We start from the raw sequence: 9,445 nt of genomic DNA, 5'->3' as shown, positions 1-9,445 counted from the left end.
CTACCTCTCTGTAACTCTGCCTTTCAAATAAATATACTGCAAAAAAAAAAGAAGAAGTGTTAGCACTGATATAATAACAGACACATAGTTCAATGGAAAAGACTTGGTAGCATAGAAATAAACCCAAATTTCTACCAGCAACTCATATTTAACAAAGGAACTAAAATGAACTGGAGAAAGAAGAATCTCTTTCACAAGTGGTGCAGAGGAACTTGATTATCCATATGTAGAAGCCTGAAAAGAGACTCCAACATCTCTTACATTATGTGAAAGTGAACTCACAGTGAATTAAAATGTAATCATAAGACCCAAACCCAAGTAAACATAGGGAAACTCTAAATATTGTCAACACACAATAGCTTTTGGGTAAGATTCCAATAGCAATAGTCACAAAAATAAAAACAGAGACATTTGAGTATATCCAACTAAGATACTTCTTCACAACAAAGTAAACATCAGAGTGTAGATACAATGAACAGATGGCAGGAAAAATTAAAACTCTGAATGTTTACAGATTTCCAGAACATTTACATGAATTGGAAAAACTCCAAAAAATACAGTGAAGAAACAGGCAAGGATCTGAATAGACATTTCTCAGAAGAAATGTACATGGTCAAAACATGTGAATATGCCCGATGTCACTAGCCATTATGTAAATATAAATCAGAACACCATATCAGTCTCCAACACCTGTGGGAGAATACAACACTCAGGTGTTTGTGTGTGCAGCAAGTGGGTTTAGAGGACCCTGTTCACCTCTGGAGAGCAGAGCCTACAGGGAGGTAAAGAAACCTTACTGCGCAGGGGCATGCTAATCTTCTCTGTATCATTCCAATTTTAGTATATGTGCTGCCGAAGCGAGCACATGTGCTGCCGAAGCGAGAAAGAGATGAAAAGAATTTATCTCAGCTAGCCACTAATATTCAAGAAACAAGGTCTTCAGGAAAGCCAACTCAACTGACATTTTCATGTCATTGTTAAATAAAGGAAAAATTATCTAGGTTCAGCAATACGTAGTTTATAAGAGAAAGACTACAGAGTAATTTCCTTGGCATAGAAATAACTTTTTTTTTTTTTTTTTTTTTTTTTTTTTTTTTTTTTTTTATCCATGAGGGCTTGCTATCACCACCACACACCCACATCCCATATACAAATGCCTGGCTTGAGTGGTAGCTTCTCTGCTTTGAGGCAAGTTTCTGCTAGTGTGCACCCTGGGAGGAGACGGAGGATGGCAGAAGTGCTTGGGTCCCTGCACCCAAATGGGACATCCAGAATGAATTCCCAGTTCCTGGTTTTGGCTTGGTCAAGCTTTGGCTATTGCAAGTGTCTGGGGAGTGAAGCAGTGGTTCCCTCTTCCTGTCACTCTGCCTTTCAAATCAATAACTGTTGTTGGTAATGACTAATGATGATATTCACTGATTGTCAAATTTTGAATCTATTAATTATAGACAATTTCTCTTTGTATTTTTAAACTTTCATAATGTTCTGTAGCCAATTTCATCACTAGAAATAAAAACTTTTCCTCAAAAAAAAAAAAGAAACCTTACTGCTTTCCTAATGTGCTTATTAAGTTCTTGACCAGCGCCTGTTAGTCTTGCCACAAACTTTCTAGTCTTACTACTTTCCTTCTTCTTCTTCTTCTTCTCTGTGACTTGTAAAATAGTATACATTCTATATACTGTGGATACTTTTGATTTATTTTATTCCTTCGGTCTCCTATGAAGTTCCTCCACAAAAGCACAGCCCTCAAAATATTCATTCATTTATGCAGTCTGCAGATTTCATGAGCTACTAAATTCCAAGTAGTATGTTAAAGGCAAGATCTGGGCCTAAGAGAAAAGTGGTCTAAATTCTGTGCCTAGAAGAGGATTTGGGACATAGTAGAACTTCAGTGAAGTGCTATGTGAATGACATGCACTCATTAAATGAGTAATCTAAAGCATACACTTCATTTAAGCAACACAGCAGCCCTACTCACCTCAGGTAGAGCAATTGAGAGGAATAATGTGAACAAAAATAAGACATCAATAAGTTGAATAATAACAGAGAAAAAACAAAATGAGATAGATGCCAACATTACTGAGCTATTTTTGAGGAATTAAATTGATAGAGGGGCTGGCATTGTGGCCAAGTGGGGAAAGCTGCAATCTGTGAGGCCAGCATAACATCTGAGTTCCACTTTGAGTTTAGGAATCTCCACTTCCAATTTAGCTCACTGCTAAACACCTGGGAAACCAGCAGAAGATGGACGAAGGACTCAGGTCCTTGCCACTCATGTGGGAGACTTGGATGAAGCTCCTGACTCCAGCATGCCCCAGGCTCAACTGTTGAAACTCTCTGGGGTGTGAGCCAGCAGATGAAAGCTATCTATGTCTTTCCCTCTCTCTCTAAATCCACCTTTCAAATAATAAAGATTTAATAAACAAATTAACTGATTTCAAAATACACAAAAACATGAACAATACTATATCATTTTTATGCCAAACTGATAAAAAATAACAAATGCTAGAGAGCACATGGGAAAAGAAAACCACCATATATGGTAGGTGAAAACACAAGTTAGTACAGATGTTATGCAGAACAGTATGGTCATTCCTTAAAAAGGATAAAAATTGGGGCTGGCGCTGTTGTGCAGTGAGTTAAAGCCCTGGCCTGAAGGGCCAGCATCCCATTTGGGTGCCAGTTCTAGTTCCAGCTGCTCTTCTTCCAATACAGCTCTCTGCTATCTCCTGGGATAGCAGTAGAAGATGGCCCAAGTCCTTGGGCCCATGCACCCATGAGGGAGACCCAGAGGAAGCTCCTGTCTCCAGGTTTCAGAATGGCATAACTCTGGCCTTTGTAGTCATCTGTAGAGCGAACCAGCTAATGGAGGACCTCTCTGTGTCTCTACCTCTATTGTAACTCTTTCAAATAAATAACAAAAATTAAACTAAGATAAAAATTGACCTACCATGTGAGAGTTATCTTGCTCTTGGCTATATAGAATAAGGAAATTTTATTAGAAGGAAAGGAGGAGAGCATATCAAAGATACAGCAATTTTCCCATAACACAGCCACTATAACACAGTTCACTGCAGCCAGGATGTGAAACCAATCTAGCTGTCCATCAGTGAAAAACAATGGACAGGGCAACCTCTTTTAGATACAAAAAAAGAACAAAATATTATTAAATTAATTGAAATAAGCCAGAAGCAGGAACACAAATGTCACCTGGTCCTTGTCGCATGTGGAAGTGAAAGAAAATAATGGATCTGAACACAGAACTGTGATTACTAGAGGCTGAGAAGGGAAGCAGCTAGGGATAGAGGGGGATTGGATAATAGGTATCAAAAATCAAAGAGGCAGAAAGAACTTCTGCTGTTCCATAATATAATGAGATGACTACATTCAACCATATTAGGTTCTGTGTAAAGAACTGAAGGAGAGGACCTGGTAGTCTCAAATCATGGAGAAGAATTAGAAACTGTAGTTGCTTGGGGGCCAGCATTGTGGCACAGTGGGCTAACACCCTGGCCTGAAGCACCAGCATCCCATGTGGGTACCAGTTCTAGTCCTGGCTGCTCCTCTTCTGATCCAACTCTCTGCTATGGCCTGGGAAAGCAGTAGAAGATGGCCCAAGTCCTTGGGTCCCTGCACCCAAGTGGGAGATCTGGAAGAAGCTCCTGGTTCCTGGAATCAGATTGGCAGAGCTCCGGCCATTGTGGCCATCTGGGGAGTGAACCGGCAGAGGAAGACCTCTCTCTCTCTCTGCTGCTACTTCTCTCTGTAACTCTGTCTTTCAAATAAATAACTCTTTAAAAACTTAATAAAACTGTAGTTGCTTAGCTTGATCACTTTTTACTGCATAAATGTGTGCAAATATTGCACTACACCCTGTAATAATGCATGACTAGGACACATTAATCACAAATTATTTCAATGAAATTTTAAAAATTAGAAGCATTTCTTTATATTAACAATGAACTATTTGAAAATGAAATTAGAGAAACATTTCCATGCATAGCAGCATAAGAACCAGGAACCAATGTCTTCAATGTTATCAGTGATGAATCAGATTCACAGCCCCCAGCACTCAGTTTTTGCCATATACTTTACCATGGCAATTGTGGGCATATAGTAGTAAATCAATGGACAGGAATCCTTTGTCTCTAAATCTGCTAAATAAATAAACAAGGAATTCATCAAAGAAAAAGAGATATCAATTTGGATGCCAGGCACAAAAACACATGCACTTGAGCTATCCTCCAGTTTGTGATGCCAACAAATCTTTCAGACATGTTACATTTTCAGAGACTTTTCTGTAATCTTGCTAAGCTTTCTGGAAATCTGCCTTATAGCAAAGGGTTTCCCAATTCCATTACACTCATGATATTTCTTTTGTGTGATATATTAGTTTACCATCTAGAGATAATTTATGGTACAAAACTTTTCTATGCATGCATGTTTTCTCATTTGTGAGTCTATTCATGGGAATTGAAGACTGATTTATAACAGAAATACATTTTCCAAATTCATTGCATAGACTTTTGTTCCTTATGAATTCTCTGAAGTCTGTTGATGTCTAATTTCTGGCTAAAGGTTTTATTGTATTTACAGCATGCAAAGACTATCACCTTTTGTGAATTCTGTGTCTATACAAGCCTGAAATAAAGAAAATGTTTTTGCACAATCAGTATACGCCTAAGAAACCACCTGTGTCAATTCTCTGATGTACCATTGACTTCTGACTCTAATAATATTTATAAGCTTTCTCCTTTACATGAGTCTCTGTTGGATAGGATGTGATTTCCAGCAAAAGGTTTTGTCACAATACTTACATGAATTTTGGAGAAAAGCTCTTCCACATTCATTATATTGTTAAGGTCTCTCCCTTGTTCAAATTCCATGATGGATTATGAGGCATTACCTATGTGAAATGACTTTCTCACATTTATTTCATTCATTAGATATATATGTTGTGCATTCTGATATAAGGAGAGATTTGGGCAGAGCTTTCCAACACTCATTACACCCATAAGGTTTCTCTCCCACGTGAATTCCCTGTTGTCTTATGAGGTATGGCTTCTAATTAAAGGGATTTTACTTTCAAAGGAGTTTTTCCCTATATGAATTTGATGATGTACAATGAGGGCTGAATTATGGTAAAAGGCTCTGAGTCATTACATTCATAAAATTGCTCCCCATGAGAATTCTTTTATGTTTGATGAGGTCTGATTTGCACCACAAAGGCTATTCACATGTATTATATTCATGCATTTCTCCCCTTGGTGAATTCTCTAATATTTCATGAGATATAACTTGCACAAAAAGGTCAAGTAGAAAATTCCCTGTGTGGATACTCTGATATCTTATGAGTTATGAAGTACAGCAAAGAGGCTTTCCACCATCCTTCCATCCATAAAACCTACCTAAATTGAGCAACAAAGATATAGAAAACCTAAACACACACATAACCAGATGGAAATGATACCAGTAATAAAGACCATCACTACCAAGAAAACCCCAAAACTGGAAGGCTTCACTGCTGAATTCTAACAGACATTTAAAGCACTAACTGCAATTCTTCTCAAGTTATTCAAAACAATTGAGAGAGAGGCGATTCTCCCAAATTCTTTCTATGAAGCCAACATCACCTTCATTCCTAAACTTGAAAAAAGTGCAACAAAGAAAGTAATTATAGACCAATTTCCCTGATGAACATACATGCAAAGATCTGCAACAGAATTCTGGCCAATTGAATCCAACAATGCATCAGAAAGATCATCCACCCAGACCAAGTGGGATTTATCCTTGGTATGCAAGGATGGGACCAAAGGCTTTTCCACAGTCATTTCATTTATAAGCTTTCTCCATGGTGTGAAGGCTCTGATACTTTCTGAGGTTTGACTTCTCAGCAAAGGTTTTTCCACAGTCATTGCAATCATAAGGTTTCCCCCAGTACAAATTGTCTGATGCTTTGTGAGCTTTGATTTCTCAGCAAAGGCTTTTCCACAATGATTGCATTCATAAGGTTTCTCCCCTCTGTGAATTCTCTGATGATTTATGAGGTTTGCCTTCTGGCCAAAGGATTTTCCATAGTAATTGCATTCATAAGGTTTCTCACCTGTGTGAATTCTCTGATGATTTATGAGGTTTGCCTTCTGGCCAAAGGATTTTCCACAGTCATTACATTCAAAAGGTTTCTCACCTGTGTGAATTCTCTGATGATTTATGAGGTGTTTCTTCTGGCCAAAGAACTTCCCACAGTCATTAGATTTGTAAGATTTCAACCCTGTGTGAATTCTCTGATGTCTAATGAGATCTGACTTCTGGTGAGTGGTTTCCACACAATCATTACACACATGAGGGTTTTCCACAATATGAGTGCTGTGATGGAGGGTATTTAATACTGAATGAATTCCCACAAGGTTTACATGCATAGGATTTCTTCCCTATATTTGGTCTATGATTCAGTCTAACATGTGATTGGTAAATGACAGGTTCCACAGTCCCAATATACTTATAAATGTTCTCTCTTTTCAGGTGAATACAATCAGAATTCCACAGTCAGTCAGCTGGGAGGGGTGGATGAATCCGGAAACAGCTGGTTTCCTTGTACTAAAACAAGCGCCATATCACGAAGGACTCTTGCATTTCTTTTTCTTTTTTGCATTTTTCACATTTTCTTATTTATCATGGTTTGTAATAAATTTTCTGATGTGGGTTGTGGTTTTGAGGCTGGCTTAAGGAGTTCAGGGAACCAGAGGAATGGTCTTTTTCAATTAGGGCACAGCTGTTGTTTCTCTCCAATTCTGGCTTTCTGTAATTGCTTTGGGTGCCTCAGGCAATTTTTCACTTTGAGCGACTTTTTCCTAAATGCTTTGTTGCTCTGAGTTGGTTTTGCCTTTTTCCTTTTCAAATTGTGTATTCTGATGCAATACAAACAAGGGTTTAGAACGAGGATCCATCAGGAAATTGAAAAACAGAACATATTGGGTTTTCATGATTAGAAATCATAGGCAACATGACCAAGATGAGTTTTTGGGTTTTGGAAAATGACATAGAACCCTTCCACTGAGGGGCAGATATTAATTTCCTCCAAATCGAGAGTAAGTGCGATTTTCAGGTGAATTCAATCAGAATTCCACAGCGAGTCAGCTAGGAGGGGTGGATGAATCCGGGAACAGCTGGTTTCCTTGCAACTAAATCAAGCCCAATATCACAAAGGACTCTTGCATTTCTTTGGCTTCTTTCTCTTTTTTCTTTTTATCATGGTTTGTAATGAATTTTCTGATGTGAGCTTTGGTTTTGAGGCTGCAATATAGAGTTCAGTGCACAGGAGGAATGGTCTTTTTCAAACAGGGCATAGCTGTTGGCCTGCTTCAATTCTGGCTTGCTGTCATTGTTTTGAGTGCCTCAGCCGATTGTGGTTTCTTGTGTGGCAATTTCCTAAATGTTTTCTGGGTCTGAGTTGGCTTTGCCTTCTTCATTCCCAAATTCTGTATTCTGACGCAACACAAACAAGAGTTTGGACAGAGTAGCCATTATGAAATAAAAAACATTACAAATGGGCATTTGAAGAATATAAATCTACAGGTAACATGACCAAGGTGAGTTTTTGTGTTTTGGAAAATCAAATGGAACACTTTGGCTGAGGTGACAGATATTAATTGCCTCCAAACTGAGTTTCACTGTGATTTTCAGGTTAATTCAGTCAGAATTCCACAGGCATCAGCTGGAGGTGTGGATGAATCCGGGAACATTCGGTTTTCTTGAGACTAAATCAAGTCCAATATCATCATGGATTCTTGCATTTTTTTGGCTTTTTTCTCCTTTTTCTTATTTATCATGGTTTGTAATGAATTTTCTGATGTGAGCTTTGGTTTTGAGGCTGGCATATTGAGTTCAGGGCACAAGAGGAAGGTTCTTTTTCAATCAGGGCACAGCTCTTGGCTTGCTCCAATTCTGGCTTGCTGTCATTGTTTTGGGTGCCTCAGCCGATTTGTGGTTTCTTGAGTGCCAATTTCCTAAATGTTTTCTGGGTCTGAGTCGGTTTTGCCTTCCTATTCCCAAATTTTGTATTCTGATGCAATACAAGCATGTTTTGGAGAGTAGCCATTATGAAAGAAAAAAAAAACACAGCGCATTGCCATTTCAAGATTAGAAATCTACAGGCAACACAACCAAGATGAGTTTCTGTGTTTTGGAAAATGACATAGAACGCTTCTGCTGAGGGGACAGATTCTAATTCCCTCCCAAATGAGTGTGAGTGTGATATTGAGGTGAATTCAATCAGAATTCCAGAGTCAGTCTGTGGAAGGGGGGGATGAATCTGGAAACAGCCAGTTTCTTTGTGTCTAAATCCAGCCAAATATCACAAAGGACTCTTGCATTTCTTTGGCTTTTTCACATTTCCCTTATTTATCATGGTTTGTAATGAATTTTCTGATGTGAGCTTTGGTTTTGAGGCTGCAATATAGAGTTCAGGGCACCGGAGGAATGGTCTTTTTCAAACAGGACACAGCTGTTGGTTTGCTCCAATTCTGGCTATTGTCTTTGTTTTGGGTGCCTCAGCTGAAATTTGGTTTCTTGACTTTCACTGGGATTGTCAGGTTAATTCAGTCAGAATTCCACAGGCAGTCAGCTTTAGTGGTGGATGAATCTGGGAACAGCAAGTTTCCTTGCAACTAAATCAAACCCAATATCATTATGGATTCTTGCATTTCTTTGGCTTTTTCTCTTTTTTCTTATTTATCATGGTTTGTAATGAATTTTCTGATGTGAGCTTTGGTTTTGAGGCTGCAATATGGAGTTCAGGGCACAAGAGGATGGTTCTTTTTCAATCAGGGCACAGCTGTTGGCTTGCTCCACTTCTGGCTTGCTGTCATTGTTTTGAGTGCCTCAGCCGATTTGTGGTTTCTTGTGTGGCAATTTCCCAAATGTTTTCAGGGTCTGAGTTGGCTTTGCCTTCTTCCTTCCCAAATTTTGTATTCTGATGCAATGCAAAGAAGAGTTTGTATAGAGTAGCCATTATGAAATAAAAAACCCAACAAATAGGCATTTGAAGCTTAGAAATCTACAGGTAACATGACCAAGGTGAGTTTTTGTGTTTTGGAAAAAAAAATGGAACACTTTGGCTGAGGTGACAGATATTAACTGCCTCCAAACTGAGTTTCACTGTGATTTTCAGGTTATTTCATTCAGAATTCCACAGGCAGTCAGCTGGAGGGGTGGATGAATCCGGGAACAGCCGGTTTCCTAGCGACTAAATCAAGCCCTATATCATTATGGATTCTTGCATTTCTTTGGCTTTTTTCTCTTTTTTCTTCTTTATCATGGTTTGTAATGAATTTTCTGATGTGAGCTTTGGTTTTGAGGCTGGCGTATTGAGTTCAGGGCACAAGAGGAAGGTTCTTTTTCAATCAGGGCACAGCTGTTGGCTTGCTCCACTTCTGGCTTGCTGTCA

General features: G+C 38.7%; 1 pseudogene; it reads right to left on the bottom strand.

Annotated features, from left to right (window-relative positions):
- Positions 1–797: 797 nt before the first annotated feature.
- LOC138848337 (U6 spliceosomal RNA) lies at positions 798–865 on the bottom strand (annotated as a pseudogene).
- Between the last annotated feature and the right edge of the window lie 8,580 nt (positions 866–9,445).

Source organism: Oryctolagus cuniculus, unplaced genomic scaffold (genome assembly GCF_964237555.1).
Source record: "Oryctolagus cuniculus unplaced genomic scaffold, mOryCun1.1 SCAFFOLD_45, whole genome shotgun sequence".
Classification (NCBI taxonomy): Eukaryota; Metazoa; Chordata; class Mammalia; order Lagomorpha; family Leporidae; genus Oryctolagus; species Oryctolagus cuniculus.
The sequence above is the reverse complement of the archived record's forward strand: the minus strand, read 5'-3'. Positions and strand labels throughout refer to the sequence as shown.